A 21113-nucleotide genomic window follows, 5' to 3' on the forward strand; every position below is an offset into this window, starting at 1 on the left:
TTTAACGGTTTGATAACTTTGGTCCTCATTTTTTAGTTATTTTGACACTTTTGGTCCTTATAATCGATATTTTTATATTTTTTAGGAACCTTTTAATATTTAAAGTTTGGCCACAAAACTTTAACGATTTGACAACTTTGATCCCTTTTCTATTTAAGAACCTTTTAATATTTAAAGTTTGGCCACAAAACTTTAACGGTTCGATAACTTTCATCCCTTTTCTAAAAACTTGCTAATTCCTACCGCTTTAATTCTTTAGCCATTTTGACACTTCTGGTCCTTGCAGTCAAAACTTTAACATTTTTTCATAAAAACATGAACAAAACGGTCTGGGGCAAAGCCCAGGCTTGTCATTTTTGCACTTTCTACGTCTGTCATATTTATCGATTCAAAAACAACATTGAAAGCTTCTAGCCCCCGCGTAGCGGGAGTAACCTTTCTAGTTACTATTATTTTATTTTTAAATAGTTAAAATTAATAAAATATTTTAATTTTATTGATTTTGTAGACAATATTACGAAAATATAATTTTATCTTTATAAAAAGTAAAGGAAAAATTTTAACTTTTTGTGATAAAGTCTTTAAAGACAGTTTCAATAAGAAGTTTTGAACTGTACTTTTAAGTTTTAATAGTAAAAATAAAATAAATGATAATAATAAATAATAAATAAAATTTCAAAGAATTTCTTTTGATATGCAGAATTCTTATACTTTCATATATGTTTTGCAAAAATTAAAAAAATGAAAATTTTTTTATGGTAAAAATCTTTAAGAAAACATTTGTAGTTTTGTACAATAATAATTAAAAAAAAAAAGACAATTGCAAAAATAATCTTTGTAGTATGTAATTTTTTGGGATTTTAGTCCAAACCATGATTTTTTAAGATTGTTGTTGCTTTTGATCTAGTTTCGTTGCATTTTTTGTCATTCCAAATATTGAAATCACTGTAATACCTTTGGAGTATTTATTTTCTATTTTTCTTTCATTTCTTTTTAAATCTAATACTAATTTATTTATTTTAATAATAAAAAATTAAGAAGGGACCCACCCTCTCTCTCTCTCTCTCTCTCTCTCTCTCCACTCCACTGTATACCCAGATGTACGTTTTTTTTCTTCATCTTCTTCCTATTTCCTCTGCATATTTCTTTATCCTCATGTTGCAGTAGGATTACCAAAAATTAGAGAGATTTTAAATACTAAAACCCCAAACTCCAAAAGAAATAAAACCCCTAATCATCTTAATTGGGGAGACAAATATCACAGATTCAGGTTCCAAAAAGAACATCAAAAGCTACGAAAACACCCATAAGAAATTCAAATCTTGATCCGAGTCCAAATCTTTTGTAACACCGTAAATTTCAAAACAATTTTTCGCATTTTATAAAAACATAATTCATTTAATATTCATAAAAACACCCATGTTTGAAATTCAATCCATGTCATACAAAAATCCCAAGATCTCCTAACATAAAATCCCGTGTGTGTGTGTATTGATCAAGTCGGCGCCTTCCTACGGTCGTCACTAGTACCTAAAACAAATAACACCAAACACTGTAAGCACAAAGCTTAGTGAGTTCCCCAAAATACCACATATAACACATATTAGCCACTCGAGGCTATAACTATGTGGGTCTGTGCACCCAAACTCTGTAAACCCTCAGGTTCTAACTTTGTAAACATGCACAACATAAATCACATAGAATAATGTAGTGCAACACATAACACATATATAGCATACAAACATTGTATCACATACTCTAATTACCTACTCAAGGTAAAGGATAGTGAGAAGACTCACCTCGTGTATCTCGATAACTCGCAAATCCATGAAATCACTCGTGCTCGATCCCCCGAGCTATAATCTTCCTATAATACAATATATCTCTAATTAACACTTTTACAACTAAGGTTGACTAACCCTATCAAGTCAACACTTGTCAACTTTGGTCAATGGTCAACTTTGACCGGACTCGGCGAGTGCACCAAAGCGACTCGGCGACTCTATATGCGTTCACTGACTCCCTCGGATCCTCTCTTAGCACGTCGAGTACTTCCCTAACTCGACGAGTTCCACCTGGCATGAATCGCGGGGCAACGACGACTCAACTCGCCGAGTCTAAAGAATAACTCAGCGAGTTCCGGCTTGACTCAGCCCCATATTGACTCTCCCTGACTCACTGGGCCATCCCCCAACCCGGCGAGTCTACTCGCTGAACACTTTACGTGAAACCCCAACCCTACTCGCCGAGTCTCAAGAACAACTCGGCGAGTTCATGCCATGCACAAACTCTATTGACCTTCTGAGGTCAGATCTGCTTTCCCAAACCATAGATCTGGCCTTCCCAAGCATGAATGTCACGTAAAGTTCGAAACTTGATGCTTGTATAACCCCCACAAGGCATCAAAAGGAGATTTGGTCCCAAAAATAACCATCTAGGTCCAATGACTCCATAATAACCCAAAAAGCTGCAATGGTTAAGGTCTCTGGACCTCTTTGACTCCAGATCCAAGGTACAAACTCGAAGAGGGACTATTTGCTTCACATAATCACTCTCCAAAGGGGTTATAAAACCCTAACTCTAAAGATCAACCCTAAAACTGAAGGAGATTCGAACCATTACCTCAAAATGAAGCCTCTGGACTCTGGATCTGCTGGAATCTCACCTCCTCCTTGCTCTTGCCACCTTCCTCTTGCTAAACAAGGAATACAAAGGCTCAAAAGTGACTTCCTCTCTCCCAAAACGAATTATCTCTCTTAGGGTTCTCTCAAGGGACTGGTAGCCGCAATGGGAGGCTATAAGTGCCCTTAAATAGGCTCCAAACCCGGAGAATTAGGGTTTCATTAAATAGCGTGGTCTCGCCGAGTCCACTCCTTGGACTCGCTGAATCCAGACGCGAACCCGCGTCCAAAATTGCGATCCTACTCGGCGAGTTTGAGCTCCAACTCGCCGAGTCTCCTCACAAAATACCAAAAATATAAGAATGAATAATACCTGGGAATCCGGGCTGTTACATCTTTCTAGAATGGTTACTCAAGCTCCCTCAATGGGTGTGGAGATTTTATGCCTAGCAGCGGTGATGACATACCAGAAGCACGCATTTTTATGGAATTTGGTGGGCAGGTTGTTCACCGACGGAGGAGGAAGAATAACAAAAGATCCAAAATCATTAGCATAGTCTCTCAAGCTCTCTTCCCCCCCCCCCCCCCCCTCTCTCTCTCTCTAACAGATCCATTCCCACACATCCTTCAATAAAATCTGAATCTCCCTAATTTGTATTTGTGTGTAGCAACAAAAGAAAATCGCATCCCATCATTCCTAAATTGATAATCGACCGTAGCCTTTTTAGGTATCTTTGCTCCGATATCATCAATTGATTTCTTTTTTTGGATTGAATATCTTCATTGTTAATGTGATTTTAGGATTTTTCTCATTCTTGGTGTTCTTGAGTCTTTTCCATATTTACACAAAAATTTAATGTTAGTTTAGATGGATTATTATGGGTGGAATCATCTAAAGAATCGATTTGAGTATCTCCAATTGAAATTGTTTTGAGAATCAACTTTCTGGGCCATTCTTATTGGTTGTTCTTCATAAGGTGAAATTGGATTGCAAGAATAATCAAATGGTTTACTATATCTTTCTTGATGTTGTAGGCTCCGATAGATTCAGATGTCCAAAAGTATGTTTGGGAAAATCGATGTTACGGATTAATGGTATGTTGGATGATTCAACGAGGAAATTGTAGTGGAGATTTGAGATTTGATACACCGGAACATGAGGATGAAGAAATATGTAGAAGAAATAGGAAGAAGGTGAAGAAAAAAGTATACATGTGGGTATACGGTGTGGAGAGAGAGAGAGAGAGAGAGAGAGAGAGAGAGAAAGAGAAAGAGGGTGGGCCCCTTCTTATTTTTTTATTATTAAAATAAATAAATTAGTATTAGATTTAAAAATAAATGAAAGAAAAATAGAAAACAAATATCCCAAGGGTATTACAGTCATTTCGCTATTTGGAGGGACTAAAACGCATAGAAACAAGCTCAAAAGGACCACCAATCCAAAAAAGTCGTGATTTGGACTAAAACCCCAAAAAATGCATACCACATGGACCATTTTTGCAATTTTTTTGGGAGAATTTCATATATATCCTTATTAAGCTTCGAAATATCGTATTTGTCCGACTTTAAATCTAAATATCATATATACCCTTATTAACCTTTAAAATATCATATTTCCCCAAATTTATTATTTAAACATTTTAAAATTTTCTTAATCACTTTTCATATTTTATAATCATTTTAATTTAAAAAATAAATACTAATTTCCCAAATTACCCTTCTTTACTCAAAGTCAAAAACCCATAAACCGGATTGAAATTACCCTTGCCTTGCCCTTATTGATCGAACAATGGGAGATCAAAATAGGAAGTAACGACATCAGTTTTCATCTTCCAATCCTTATCGGCATCTTCAGGTTTCATTTACCATATTCATTACAAGTAAATTTCTTTGATTCTAATTATCTAGGGTTTTCCTCACAGGTAGTATCTTTGAACGTCAGCATGTCCACTATTATATCATCCACCATTGAAGTTTCCGTTAATGCTTTGTTGTTGTCTTGTATCTCTACTCCTACATGTCTGTATATTCCTTTCCCTGTTACTGAAATTCTTGTTTCACCCATAATTATGTCGTAGTCTTCGCCTCTTCGGTCTAGTGAATTTGTAATTCTAATTGATCAACAACTTCTTTGGATATACAATAATGAGTTGCTCTACATTCTATTAGAATAACCACTTTTCTATCTACGAGTTGCCCTACATGGATTTCTAGTTTGCGAGTCTTAATTGTGTAAAATCTACCAGAATCTCTATCACCATTATTGATTTGACTAATGACGATTCTTTCAAATTAAGCATACCTTCTTCACCGGAATTGATCAACGTTGTTGGTTTAGGCATGGAGTTCTCTAATTGGTTGACTAGTAATTCGGTTTGCTTCATCTTTTTAAGAAATTCAATCTTCAAAAAACAAATTTCTAATTACACAATGTTGAGATTGTCTTCTATCCTCTGTCGAAAACCCAACCACCATTAACGTCAATCTATAAATGTCCTCAAGATGGAAACCTAAAGGAATTTACTTGTAATGAATATGGTAAATGAAACCTGAAGATGCCAACGAGGATTGGGAGATAAAAATTGATGTCGTTTGTTCCTATTTCAGATGGAGTCAATCTCCTGTTGTTCATTCAAGAAGGGCAAGGCAACCGAGGGTTAGGGTTATTTCAATTTGGTTTATAGGTTTTACTTTAAATATTGAAGGGCAGTTTGGGCAATTAGCATTTCGTTTTTAAATTAAAATGATTATAAAATATGAAAAGTGATTAAAAAATTTAAGAAATGTTTAAATAATAAATTTGGGTAAATATGATATTTTAAAAGTTAATAAGGATATATATGATACTTAGATTTAAAGTCAGACAAATAGAATATTTTGAAGTTTAACAAGGGCTTATACAAAATTCTCCCCAACTTTTTAAATGGTGTAAAAATGAAGTTTTTTAGAGTTTCCATATAAAATTTGATGTAAAAATTAAAAAATAGAAATCTCTTCACTACTAAGAGATTTCTTCAAATTAAAAAATAGAAATCTCTTCAAATTAAAATTTTGATATAAAATTTGAACAAAACTAGTAAACATGTTGTGAGAATGTGGCATGCTCTTCAATAGTTTCACTATTGAAGATGTTGTTATGATACCCCTTAACTTTATAATTGTTTTTGGCAAGAAGTGAATAGAGGTTTTGTGGTCATCACCATTTGTTGTGTTATGAGTTGTAGGTACCATTTTATAGTCGTTGGTCTGCCTTTGACGTGTATTTTTTTTAAGTAGGAACTACCTCATTAAGCAAACTTGCAACAAAAAATAAAACAAAAACAATAATTTTATGAATAATTGGTTATTTTGTGATAAATGTCTAAAATGTGGTCATTTGGTTACGTATATTGTCCTATTTTTGGTGTCTTTGCGTTTACATTTTTTGCAAAAATTGATTATAATTATGGACATGTTCAGCAAAACTAACTGGTAGCTGGTAACGTTTTGTTAAACGATACATGAGGTAGCTTTTGGATTCAACGTGTTTTATTTAAACTAAACGCTAAAAGCTTGTGATGCCAAACGAGACTTTTTATTCAAAATAGGGCGTTTAGTCAAATGTTATAAGCTAGAAGCACATAAATGCTATGTGTGCCCTATGACTTTTTTATTATCTAAGATAGAGATATTCAATTTTTTTGTGGCTATCTATGCAAAATCGAACAAATTATGTCCCTTTTGTTGTGACTACCTATATTTAAGTTCATTGATACATAATATTGGCATCGATTCACCACCTTTTGTCACCCCATCCCTTCACATGTTATCAACTGTTGAACCTTTATCCATGTCACATTTCACTACCATAAGATAAAAACTCAACATAAAATTCTAGACCGAAAAGTTGTCTCCAACGGTTTATCCTCCAATAACATAAGTTGATATCACTATGATGTCACTATCCTTGGGTCATATTTTTCATCATGGACTTGTTTGTACATAATAAATTCACAATCCAACCAATAAACCCATACAGTCATCACACAAAGAGTGCCCAGATCCAAACCTATTAAATTATCATCACACATGCCTTTTCTAATTGCATAATAGTTTCGACATCAAAATTTAAATATAAGAAATAGGACCCTACCACAATTGTGGTGCTCGATAAGAAAGGATAAGTTGCTCATGCAATGGCCAAATGAGTCGGCGACATTTCTTCGGACCAACCCACAAGCATATTTTAGTTTAACACGTATTTATAATTTGATTTCCTTACATGAATGTAACCAGAAAGTGTTTGTTTTGACATCTACCAAAAAACGTGTATTCACGGTTCTTTGTAAAATGGGTAACATTTTTACAAAAACGACTACCAAAAAAATGCAAGGGTCCGAGTGTATTCACGGTTCTTTGTAAAATGGGTAACCTTTTGTGTCACATGCCATGCTAGACCTTGGGGCATCAATTAATGTCTTACCCTATTCGAGTTATAAAACAATGGGAATTGGACCTTTATTAAAAAATGGAGTCATAATTCAACTTGCTGATCGGTTTTGGTACACCCAAAAGATGTTCTGGAGGACGTATTAGTGCAAGTCAATGAACTTGTATTTCCCGCTGATTTTTATGTTTTGGACATGGGTGATGAAAACACTCCACAATCGAGCTCCATACTTTTGGGGAGACATATCATGAGTACCACAAAAACAAAATTAGATGTAGAAAATGGTACTTTGTCTATGGAGTTCGATGGTGAGGTGATTAACTTTAATATCTTTGAAGTTATGCGTTATCCTAGTTATATTCATTCCTTAAACTTCATAGATGTTGTTGATTCATGTATTAATGATTGCTTTGAGTTGTCAAGCCAAGATATGCTAACCACCATCTTAAGCAAGCATTTTGATGAAACAAGGATCAAGAATCTAGTTAAGAAGTACACTTTGGAGAATGAATTAATTGAAGCAATCAACTCCTTGGAAAAAGCACAACCTATGAGATTTGAACCACCCCCGCATAAAGCTCAAAAATTTCGATCCGAAACTCCTTCCATCCATAGTACAACCACCGAGTCTTAACAATCCAAACTGGGGGGACTTAATAGGATATAACCAAGCCTGAAGCTATGTATATCCTGATGGGTTTTAGCCATAAGAACTTTCCTATGTGCGCATGCAAAACCCTAATGCTTGGATCTAGGCTTTCTAATTAAACATGCTTTGAATCCAAGACTTCTAATGGCTAATTAGGTTAAATAACAACATTGAAATAGATCTAGAATCATACCTTTGAGTTCCTTGTTGATCTTGTTGTCTTGGAGCTTCTAGAGTCACAAATGTCACTCCTCTAATGACTTACAAACACCAATAGCAAGCAAGATGATTTAGAAGAGAAGAGAGGGGAGGAATTCGGCCAGAGTATCTCTACTTTAGATGGTGTGTGGAATTCCCTCACCCCTAGGGTCTATTTATACTTGTAGACTCAATAAGGATTACAGCTTTAACCCTAATTGGATAACTTAGACTTTAAGTTGATCCATATCCTTTCCTTGATAACCCTATGGACGATTTTGGCTTATCCAAGCCCTAGAAATCGTCCATCCTATCTAGGATAAGGATTTATAGTCTAAAGTGTAACTATCAAACAATTGACAGTTTATACCCTCTTATTTAATTAATCTCTTTAAGTCACCAAATTAATTCCAATTAATCTATGACTTATATTAATCAAATAACCATATATTATTCCTTATAATATTTACTCTCTTTTAACAAATCATCCATCAAGTTGCTATGGTGAAGGTAACACAAAAGGACCATGCACAACCGGATCAAATACTTGCCTATTATAGTTGTAGCCTTAGACACTATTCCAACAGTCTCCCACTTGGATAAGTCTAGTAACTATACAAGTACAATTCGGTTTGCAATCGTAGCTCTCAAAGACGCTATCAAACTCTGATCTAATCAATCTTGTCCTTTAGATAAGGGATCTTACAGTCCTCTGTTAGATATCATGCTGACAATCCTATGGAATGGTTAGTCAAGCATTTAGATTTCTCGATCTCTGATTTATTTGACATAGAACTCAATCAAACACATCAATTCAGTTCTGACCGGGCCCGGCACATAAGTCAAATCAAATCATCGAGTGGCCAAGATATCTCTTCTACCCTCTTAGGATAAAATTTACAGATAAACTTCGACTTATATGCATTTACTTATTCATTAACCAACTATACACAACAATGTGTTTTATAACACCAAGTTACTGATGCGTTTTCGCATTATCAATGCACAATCAATTAACAAATAATAAATCATATATCTAGGTTTTAAGACTATATGATATTATCGTCTTGCGATCACCTTTTATATCGTATTCCATAAGGTGATTCCAGCAAGCGCGGGTTTGTTCCAATGCTCAAAACCAGTTCATAAGCACTCATGAACGTTGCAGCAACCCTTGCTATGTCTAACACCATTTAGACATTCTACACACCAATTCATGACAATCTTCATTCATATCTACTCCCAACATATGAACGATTGTGGACCATTTGAATAATTCGATTATTCCTAATAAACTCAATTATTCTGGAAGTCAAAACATGCAAAGTGAAACAATAGTTAAACAATTAACATGTGACAGTAACTTTACTCATAAATAAAACTCCTTTATTTAATCATCAAATGTTAATTACATTTATCTATTATACGTTTCTAATACTATCTAATCTATACTAATATCATCCTTCAGCCCAATACTCCTAGCATGCTGCAAGTGCTTAACCCTACTCAGTCCCTTCGTAAGCGGATCTGCTGGGTTATCTTCTGATGATATCCTCTTCACTACGAGTTGTCCTTCTTCTATACGATGTCTAATGAAGTGATATTTTCTGTCGATATGTCGAGATCTACCATGATCCCTCGGTTCCTTGGTCAAGGCAACCGCACCTTCGTTATCACAGAAAATCTCCATGGGCTCCTTTATGGCCGGCACAACTCCAAGATCACCAATGAAGTTCTTTAGCCATATTGCCTCCTTCGACGCTTCGCTCGCTGCGATGTACTCTGATTTGCACGTTGAATCAGCTACGGTTTCCTGCTTGGAACTTTTCCATGTCACTGCTCCTCCATTTAGGGTAAATACCCAGCCCGACTGCGAACGGTAGTTGTCCCTGTCGGTCTGAAAGCTGGCGTCACTATACCCTCGCACCTTCAAGTCATCACTCCCTCCAAGGACTAAGAACCATTCTTTCATCCTCCGAAGGTACTTAAGGATGTTCTTTACCGCAATCCAATGTGCTTTGCCAGGGTTCCCTTGATATCTGCTAACCATGCTCAAAGTGAAGGCTACATCAGGGTGAATACAAGTCATAGCGTACATGATTGAGCCAACTGCGGAAGCGTATGGTAGTCGGCTCATTTCTGCTATCTCAGCTTCGGTACTCGGACTTTGAGTCTTACTCAACTTGGCATTTCCTTGTATCGGTAGTTCTCCCTTCTTTGAGTTTTCCATACTAAAACGTTTTAGTACCTTCTCTAAGTAAGTATTCTGACTAAGTCCAATTAGTCTCTTACTTCTTTCTCTTACTATCCTTATTCCCAAAATGTAAGAAGCCTCTCCGAGGTCCTTCATAGCGAAACACTTCCCGAGCCAGGACTTGACTTCCTGCAGAGTCGGGACGTCGTTTCCTATGAGTAATATGTCATCGACATATAGAACGAGGAAGCTTACTATACTCCCACTGGCTTTGACATATACACAAGATTCGTCTTCGCTTCGTACAAATCCAAACTCTTTGACTTTCTCATCGAAGCAAAGATTCCATCTGCGAGATGCTTGTTTAAGTCCATAAATGGACTTCTCAAGCTTACACACTCTATTCGGATGCTTCGGATCCACAAACCCCTCTGGCTGAGCCATGTAAACATCCTCAGCCAACTTTCCGTTAAGGAAAGCGGTCTTGACATCCATTTGCCAAATCTCATAATCATGAAATGCGGCAATTGCTAGCATCACTCTAATAGATTTAATCTTCGCAACTGGTGAGAAGGTCTCATCATAGTCAACTCCGGGAGTTTGAGTAAAGCCCTTCGCGACCAATCGCGCCTTATATGTGTGTACGTTCCCATCCACGTCAGTTTTCTTTTTGAAGATCCATTTGCACCCAACGGTCTTACGTTCGGGCACATAATCAACCAAATTCCAAACTTGGTTATCGTACATGGATTGGATCTCGCTATCCATTGCCTCTTTCCATTTCGCAGACTCCGGGCCTGCCATGGCTTCCTTATAGCTATTAGGTTCATCAAGATTTACTAGTGTACCATCACTAATATACGTGTCCCCTTCGGTAGTAATATGAAAACCATAAAACTGGGGATGAACTCTAACTCTATCGGAACGTCTAAGAGGTAAGGATTCGTCAATCGGTTCAACCGGAGTTTCCTCCTCGGGTTGAATGCCAGCGGTAGAGGTTCCTTTATCTATCGACTCTTGAATCTCTTCAAGTTCAATTTGCCTCCCACTGTCTCCTTGGCTTATGAGTTCTCGCTCTCGGAAAACTCCTCTCCTCGCAACAAAGACAACATTGTCTTTCGGTCTATAGAAGAGATATCCAAAAGATGTTTGCGGGTAGCCGATGAAAATACATCGCTCACTTTGAGGTTCAAGCTTTTCGTGAGTATCTCGTCTTATGAAAGCCTCACAACCCCAAACCTTGATATGTGCCAACGAGGGAGCTTTCCCTGTCCACATCTCGTGAGGTGTTTTGGCAACCTTCTTAGTAAGGACTCGGTTAAGGATATGGGCGGCAGTCACTAAGGCATACCCCTAAAAGAAGATAGGTAGTGAAGCACGACTCATCATAGAGCGAACCATATCCAATAAGGTTCGATTACGCCTTTCTGCCACACCATTCAACTGCGGTGTCCTAGGAGGCGTCAATTGCGAAACTATTCCACACTCCTTGAGATAATCGTGGAATTCAAGACTTAGGTACTCTCCTCCTCGATCGGATCGAAGCATCTTGATTTTCCTGCCCAATTGATTCTCCACTTCATTCTTGAACTCTTTGAACTTTTCAAAGGTGTCTGACTTTTGCTTAATTAAGTAGATATACCCATATCTACTATAGTCATTGGTAAAAGTCACATAGAAGCGGTTCCCATCCTTCGTGGTTGATCTAAAGGGTCCACATACATCGGTATGTATTAGGTCCAATAGCCCCTCACCCTTTTCACAAGTACTCGTGAAGGGTGACTTAGTCATCTTTCCAAGTAAACAAGACTCGCATGTGTCATCTTCCCTAAGGTCGAATTGTTGGGTTATGAGCATTCTAACACTCCTAAGTGTACATGCAACCCTAAATACCTTGGATCTATGTTTTCTCTATTATACATGCAAATATGAACATCCAAGGTATTATCCTAATCTAGCATACAAAATAATGGATATAACAAGATAGAATACATACCTCTTTGATAGTGCTTGTCTTCATGAAGCTTGAGTGCTTAGTGCCCCAAGTGTGACACCTCAAATGGTTCACACAACACTATACGCACTTGGAATAACTTAGAGAGAAATTAGAACACTTCATGAAATCGTGTAGCCCTCATACATACACATAGTCTCACAATTTCTTGAGCCATGGGTTTCTTTTATATGGTGGCTATTAGGGTTACACCATGTAACTCATGACTTTACCCATTCCTTATGCTCCATGGATTTTAACCTCCATGGAGTATCCATGGGTCGCCCCATGGACTTAGTCCAACATAAGGAATCTTGGATCACAAGCCCACATATATAAGAATGAATGATTTACACAATCAACCCATATATTTAATTAGTCTCCTTTTGATCACTTAATTAATTCCAAATTAATTCTTGATCAATACTAATTAAATAACCTTATTAATATATTAGAACTTATAATATATTAATAAACCTTAAGTGTTATTTCTCTCATTTTAGTCTATCCAAGTGCATGATGCCATGCAACCCAAATGGACCATGCCGGGTCGGGTCAAGTCTTACCAATTATAGTTATGGAATTAGACATTAATCCAACAGTCTCCCACTTGGATAAGTCTAAAACTATTATTGCGTATGACTTCAGGAACCAACTGGCAATCGTAGCTCTCAAAAGCTTCTGTCGAACTCTGACCTTGTAGATGAACTCTGATCTTGTCAATGACTTGTCCATTAGATAAGGGATCATATATTCCTCCATTCTAGATATCATATAGACTGAGACATGGATTATAATCATTCTCTCTGTCCATTTGCTGTTTCCCGATTTCCGATTTATGACGACTGACCAATTGAACAAATCAAATCAGTCCTAGCCCGGCCGAGCATTTCCATTTGTCATCATCAAATCATCGAGGGGCCCACAGATATCGCTTTTATCCCGAAGGTAAAAGGAATGGATAAACTTCGACTCATATGGCTTGTTCTACTACTTATTGAATCATACACAAAGACACGTTTTATAACATCGAGTTACCAATGCGTTTCGTGTAATCAATGTACTATCAACTCATAGTAACAACTCATATCTCTAGGTTTGAAGAATATAAGATATTATCGTCTCATGATCACTCGTGATAAAATCCATGAAGTGATTCCAATGAGCGCGGGTTGAATCCAATACTCAGAACTTATGAGCACTCATGAGTGTTGTAGCCATTTGTCCAACACCTTAGACCTCTACAAGCCAACCCATGACAGTCTTAATTCATATCTACTTCCAACATATGACCGACTGTGGATGGTTTGAATAACTTAGTCATTCCGGAAGAATAACCTAGTTTATTCGGGAAGTCAAAACATGCAAAGTGAAACACAATAATAATTGAATCTAATATGGTCTCAGAACTTATGAATATAAATAAAACACCTTTTATTTATCACCATATGATTACACATTATTCATTGTATACTGTTTCAGCTATCAACATTATTCTTGAATTTAAAACGATAGTTGTCCCATGTTCCAAGCATGCACACTATGTTTTCTAAACACTAGTCATGCCATACACCAAGTATGCATAATATGTTTGTCTATGATCTTTATTTTGTGAACTAGATCAAATGAACATAACTTCAATGATTCTCTTTTCACACTCCTAAATCCTTACTGCAAATGCAAGAATTCCAAATTCATGTCATTTACTGAAATCTGTTAGATTCTAAACTTATATGCATCGATCCTCTTGTAATGATTATGCACAAAGTCAGAAAGACTTAACAACAATCATTACAGAGCATTCCAAAGGAGATCAAGTCCTTGGAACCATCCTTCTTGCATTAAGTTTCCTTAATCTTACACAGATTGAAAATTCTAACTTTGAAACATTTCCAGATTCCATTTCGACTATCACTTCTGAACAAGAGTTGCCTCCTTACAGATTATGTCAATATGGTCCTTCCAGAATTATTACTATACTTCCAATTGTCCTTGAGAAACCAGTCTTTGGTAAACCTTAGATTGTCCTCGACAATTGTTTAATCCTTTTAGTCATATCCAGTTCTAAACCTTTTCCCTTCTTAATGCCCTAGACATTTGGAAAATTTTAGAAAGGATGAATATAGCACATGTAATCGATCCTATATCCGAAGCATATGGGACACGATTCATGATGTCTCACATAAAGACTAAACCAGTCTTTTGCTATAACATTTCCATTTCTATTTGCCAAGTTCTCATAATTCAGATTATGAAAAGGGATGCCGTAATCATAATCGAATTTAAGAACGCAAATAATGGACCCATATACAGAATTTCCTTATGTTGAGCCATTCCAACATGAAATTCATATATATCCTTGACTAAATGATTAAAACCTCACGATCTAAGCTTATAGATTTGAGATGAAGTATAATCTCACGATCTAAGCTTATAGATTTGAGATGAAGTATAATTTCCTCTCCCTTAATTATAGCAAAACAACTTTTTCCCAATTGAAACCTTTTGTTTTCTATAATTAACATTGCTAGCTTGCAATACTTATCGTAATTATCATGCTCCCACTAACATGATGATTATTAGCATAACACTTATGTTCCCACTAGCTTTGACATGTACTCAGAAATCACTGGACTTCTAGAAATCAATACTTTATTGACTTTCTTACCAAAGTTCAGATTTCTGATACTAGATTGTTTTGATAAGACTTTATCAAAAACATACACCTTCCCTTAGATAGCTCATGGGTGTGTCAAAACAATTTTAAGAACTATGAAAAGGGATGCCGTAATCATAGTCTTGACCGTTTTGACCTTTGCCATTTCTCACAAGTCCAAGTTAGTGTGCCGGTAAACCACACACGCTCCACTAACGACTTTGAGAATGCAAATATCACAATTGCTATCTAACTAAAATCTACTTAGTGGAAGTGTTTCCTCACCATCATTTTCATGAATCAGAGAGAAACCTTATGACACTTAGATTTATTGGTGTATGAGTTCCTACCCATATGAATTTGTCAAAACCATAATCACAAGACAAGGATAATGACAAATCCAAAACCATATGGATTGAACTCAATCTTAATTTCTTGCCACCTGGCAGCTCAAGGGCCTACCATTGCTTCCAAGTTGTTGTGCAACACATTGAGAACTCTAAGAACTCATATGCAAAGCCAACTTTAACTAGAATGGGCACAGAATATGTCAACACGATAGGTTATAAACCTCAAGTCGTGTGCTAGTGAAGAACTTCAGGTTTCATTCTTGATTAGTTCTTGAGACTTTCAAGACCTTTAAGACTCCCACTGTCCTCTTGACCTATAAGACTCCCTTGTCAAACATCCAAGAGATAGTGTGGATTAATCAAGACAAACACTTCACGCAATTGGCCGAAGTTGGTTTTTGTTTTATCCAAAACATCACAACTTACCAATTTCAAATGTACAAGAGTAGAAAACTTTTACTCTTACATTTGTCAAGTGTTTTAAACCTTCTTTAAGACATGTCACTCATATTACAATCTTGGAGTATGACTCTAAGACTTGTATTGGAACGAAGTATGACTCATCTTCTTGATTTAACCCTTTCAACAATTCAAGATCCCTTCTTCTTAGTCATAAGAATGCACAAAGACTTCCTTAGAGAACTAATTTTGATATGGTTTCTTAATCATTAAGATGATCACAAAACTGATACTAAAGTACTCTCCCATCTTTTCAGATTTGAGAAACTTTTATCCTTCTGCCTAATTTGATTCTTCTTATTCGCTCTGCCTTACATTGGAACCTTTTCCAATGTCTCAGAGTTACACTTAAGCTTGTAAGTATAATCATATTTACTGAACTCTAGTAAAATATGACGAATAGCCTTATATCTTTTGTGGTGGACTTAATCAGTGCACATGACTATGTACTCGATCCCTTAGTCCATTACTTGACTCACACATCCATGTGAATAAGTAATTAGTCTTAATTTTTCCAATACTTGAAAGTTCTCATTCATCATGCTATAGAACTTGCATGATTCCAAGTCCTGGTCCAATTGAGACTTTGGATGATGAGAATCTTTCCTTATTTGGTAAATTTAGATATTACCACAAATGAAAGAATCAATTTCATATTTCCACTCTTGCTATTAATGGAATCATATAAGCAACAATTTTTCCTCAAATGCCATTGTAAGGATATTTAAAATAAATAAAATCAAAATTTTCTTTTATTTTAAAACTATGCGGAAAAACTTATCCTTACAAGCCATATGAAAACTTGTTTTTATCTATTCCTAAGCAATATCTCATAACTCCTAAGAAGTAGCTCAAGAATCCGATCTTCAAACTACGCGATAGAAATCCATCTACGCAATCAGATTCAGCATATTCTTTCTTTAAGTTCCTTTACTTTTCTTTGATTCTTAAAACATTACCATGTGACCCAGTCACATCATGCATCAAGAATCTGAAAATAGAAACTTAACAGAGTTAGATTAGTGGACTTTACCTGAAGTAGAGTCAATCTTATTGACTTTAACATCCTTAGGTAAATTAGGCAGCTTCGCAACTAATGACCCTTACTTTGGCAATATAAACATATGGACCCTTTGATAATGGTACATAGGACTATCACAGACTTAGTTTTTCTCTTTACCATTTGTTCAACCGAGTTAACTATGGCCGATCCCTTTCCATTGGGAATAGAATGTTTTTTTTGTATTTCCAGTGTCACCATTGTCAATGTCCATAAAGTTTCAGGAAGTTGATCTTAACAATAGATAAGATCATTAAGGGTCTTGTCATAGTCTATTTCATAGGTGTCCCAAAGGAACTCACTATGTGACTTAGAAAGTGATTGAACCGCCAACTTTCTCAAGACTTTGACACCCTTCTCTCCCGGCTTGTCAATATGTGACTACATCTCCAAGATGTGACCACACCAAGACCTTTCCTTGCCATTAGGGCTTGAGTGACCTTAAACTTTTCAAGAACTTGTGGGTTAGGGAGAATAATCGGAGGAGGAGAAAGAAGTATGATATCCATGGGACATCATCTTCATTTAGGAAAGCTTGTTTCAAGAGATTTGGGAAGATCATAAATGTCTAAACCAGACATCTTTTGGGAGATATTCAAGATAGTTGATTTTAAAGTCCTTAATATGACACCCAATATGAAATATTAAGGCTAGGACCCAACAAACTATTTTATAACTTAGAAGAGGTGTGCCGTAATCCAAGCTATAAAACAATTTGAAGGTAGGTGAATGACGATTCACCAATTTCCACCAAGATAAACGAAATGTATTATTAGGTTTTAATTGGATTTGAAATTCCTAGATCTTTTGAGATTCATTGAACTGTTCAATGGCATGTTTCAATCTCGAGTGTGCCCTTCAGGTTTTGTGACTGGGATGCCGAGGATCACAAAACAAGGTGTGAAGTAACCATGCAAATTACTGGGTACCCTTAAGTGTTTACCCCTCAATCGATGTGTCGGTTAACCACACACGCTCCATTGATACTATGATAAACATTAAGTTACCCTTTGCCTACCTTCTTAAATACGAGTTAGTGTGCCGGTTAACCACACACGCTCCACTAACCGACTTAAACAAAGTGCAAAGTGTAATTTCATGGATTAGCACCTTCTTCACATTTTCCTAAGTAACTAAGATTGGGAATTATTAAGAGTTTAGTTACTTAGTATTTATCATTAATACTTTTAATGAAGGGAGAATTATAGTCCTGTCAAACCCGTTCGGCTAACGACCCTCCACCAGTCAAGCAAGCGGTGGGTGAGAGTGGACACCCATTAAGTTGCCATTTTATAGGCAACAACCTTATACCCACCTTATAGACCGGCTTCGTGAATGAGGCGTACTAGCGGTAAGACCGACTTTACTCTTATACATATAAATATTATTAACTTATAATATTATAAAGTATAAGGGTTGAATTTTAACTTTTAAAATTCTAAGGGCTAACTTGGAATTAAAGTATTCATAAGAGAAAACTTTACAAATTCCAAAACTTGAGGGCAAGTTTTGAAACTATTCAAAACTAATTAATTCCATAACTTATGTATTTAAAGTACTTTTAATCCAAAAACTCTTCAAGTTCCATAACTTGTGGACAAATTATGGAAGACTTTAAACTAATAAAGAATTAACCTTTTTCTTTATTTTATAACTTATGGAATTAATTAAGGTTACATATTTTATTTATTTATTTATTAATGAAGTGACTCTTGAACCTCCATAACTTAAGGACAAGACTCTTCATCTTTTTTGTAACCTTTGCCAACTTTATGAGTTTTATGAGTCTTTAATGTGACTCTTCATGTAACTTAAGGATAAGTTACACAAACACATTTTATACTCAACTCTTAGATTAATTTGGATTGAAAACAACTTTTTCACTCAACTTTTCTATTAATCTAAGCAACTCATAAGAACAAGATAATTCAAATCAAACTTTTTCATGTAATTAGTCTAACCTTTAAACTAATACAAAACATGAATCTATTGACAATTATCTTTGAAAATGGATTAGCATGAACATTACCACATTTAAAAACAAGTTTATAAGTTCAAAACAACTTAGGGTAATGTTCCTAGTCCATTTCTAGCCAAAAACCTCGAAGATATGCTGTCTGGGGTCCAACTCGTCGAGTGCATGAACACAACTCGGCGAGTTGGATGCATTTTGCCTTGGACTCGTCGAGTCCCTTCATGGACTCGGCGAGTCAGCTGGGCTGACAGCATGAAAACTCGATTTTTCAGCTTCTATTGCAGGTATAACAAGAAAACAAGCCTAGGATCTGATACCACTGTTGGGTTATGAGCATTCTAACACTCCTAAGTGTACATGCAACCCTAAATACCTTGGATCTATGTTTTCTCTATTATACATGAAAATATGAACATCCAAGGTATTATCCTAATCTAGCATACAAAATAATGGATATAACAAGATAGAATACATACCTCTTTGATAGTGCTTGTCTTCATGAAGCTTGAGTGCTTAGTGCCCCAAGTGTGACACCTCAAATGGTTCACACAACACCATACGCACTTGGAATAACTTAGAGAGAAATTAGAACACTTCATGAAATCGTGTAGCCCTCATACATACACATAGTCTCACAATTTCTTGAGCCATAGGTTTCTTTTATATGGTGGCTATTAGGGTTACACCATGTAACTCATGACTTTACCCATTCCTTATGCTCCATGGATTTTAACCTCCATGGAGTATCCATGGGTCGCCCCATGGACTTAGTCCAACATAAGGAATCTTGGATCACAAGCCCACATATATAAGAATGAATGATTTACACAATCAACCCATATATTTAATTAGTCTCCTTTTGATCACTTAATTAATTCCAAATTAATTCTTGATCAATACTAATTAAATAACCTTATTAATATATTAGAACTTATAATATATTAATAAACCTTAAGTGTTATTTCTCTCATTTTAGTCTATCCAAGTGCATGATGCCATGCAACCCAAATGGACCATGCCGGGTCGGGTCAAGTCTTACCAATTATAGTTATGGACTTAGACATTAATCCAACACGAATGACTCCAACACTCCATCCTTTTGGAGTTGTGCTATGCGTTTCTTGTTGACATGTCCAAGACGACAATGCCACAAGGGTGCTTTATCCATACTAGTGGAAGAATCAATATTCAAAACATCCTTTCCTAAGTTATCAACAATCATAACAGTTTCATATATTCCATTACATGGTATAGCTTCAAAGTAAAAGACACCATTTAGATAAGCCAAAATAGAACCATTCTCATTATTAAAAGAAAATCTAAATCCTTGTCTATATAAACCATGAAATGAAATGATGTTTCTAGCCATTTCTGGCGAATAGCAACAATTGTTCAAATCTAAAACCAAACTATTCCTAAGCACTAAAGAATACACTCCAATCTTGGTCACAGGCGACGATCTTCTGTTCCCCATGATTAGATTGATCCTTCCTTGCTCTACATCCCTACTTCTTCTTAGTCCCTGCACATTAGAACAAATGTGATAACCACTACCGGTATCAAGAACCCAAGAAATATCATGATTAGAATCGTTAGATTTGATTGTGTATATACCTGCGAAAGATGGCTTGATCTTTCCTTCTTTGATCGCTTGCAGGTAATCCGGGCAGCTTCTCTTCCAATGTCCTATCTTGTGGCAGTGGTGGCACTCTGCCTCCTTTGGTTTGGAGTAGGGCTTAGCGGGATCAACTTTGGTCCCACTAGAAGAGGCACCATCTCGGGCTTTCACCTTGCGATAGTTATTCGATGAAGCTTTCCTCTTCTTTCCCTTCCCTTGACCAATAGCCAAGACAGGAGCAGCGGACGGATTGGGAGTAGGTGCAACAGACTTGTCCTTGAAGTTGCTCTCAGTGACCCTCAAGAGACCTTGGAGTTTGCTTAGGGTGACCTCTTCTTTGTTCATGTGGTAGGTCATCCTAAATTGGTTGTACATCGGAGGCAAAGAGTGAAGCACCATATCGATCGCCAAGTCTTCACCGAAGTCAACATTTAACTTGCGAAGGCGGTCGACATACCTTTGCATCTTTTGCAGGTGCACGGTAAGAGATTCTCCATGACCCATCTTAGCGGAGATCATGTTAGTGAAAATCTCATAACGCTCTTGTCTCGCGTTTTGGTGGTATCTCTCCAACAAGTCTTGATGCATCTCGTATGGATACATGTCCTCGTAGGACTTTTGGAATTCGGAGTTCATGGTGGCGATCATGATGCAATGTACCTTCGTTGCATCTCGCTCATGAGTTTCAAAGGCGGTGATTTCTTCGGGAGTAGCAACTTCGGGGTTGATTTTCTCGAGCTTCTCATCGAGGACATACTCTTTATCCTCATAGCGAGCAATGGTGCGAATGTATCTTATCCATTCGCTAAAGTTCGTTCCATCGAAGGTGACCTTTTGGCAAAGGCTCATCAACGTGAAAGAACTAGCAGCAGCGTTGTTTGCGTTCGACATCTTCAATTAGAAAAAGGACG

This window comes from Lactuca saligna, chromosome 1 (genome assembly GCF_052625555.1).
Source record: "Lactuca saligna cultivar CGN05327 chromosome 1, ASM5262555v1, whole genome shotgun sequence".
NCBI lineage: Eukaryota > Viridiplantae > Streptophyta > Magnoliopsida > Asterales > Asteraceae > Lactuca > Lactuca saligna.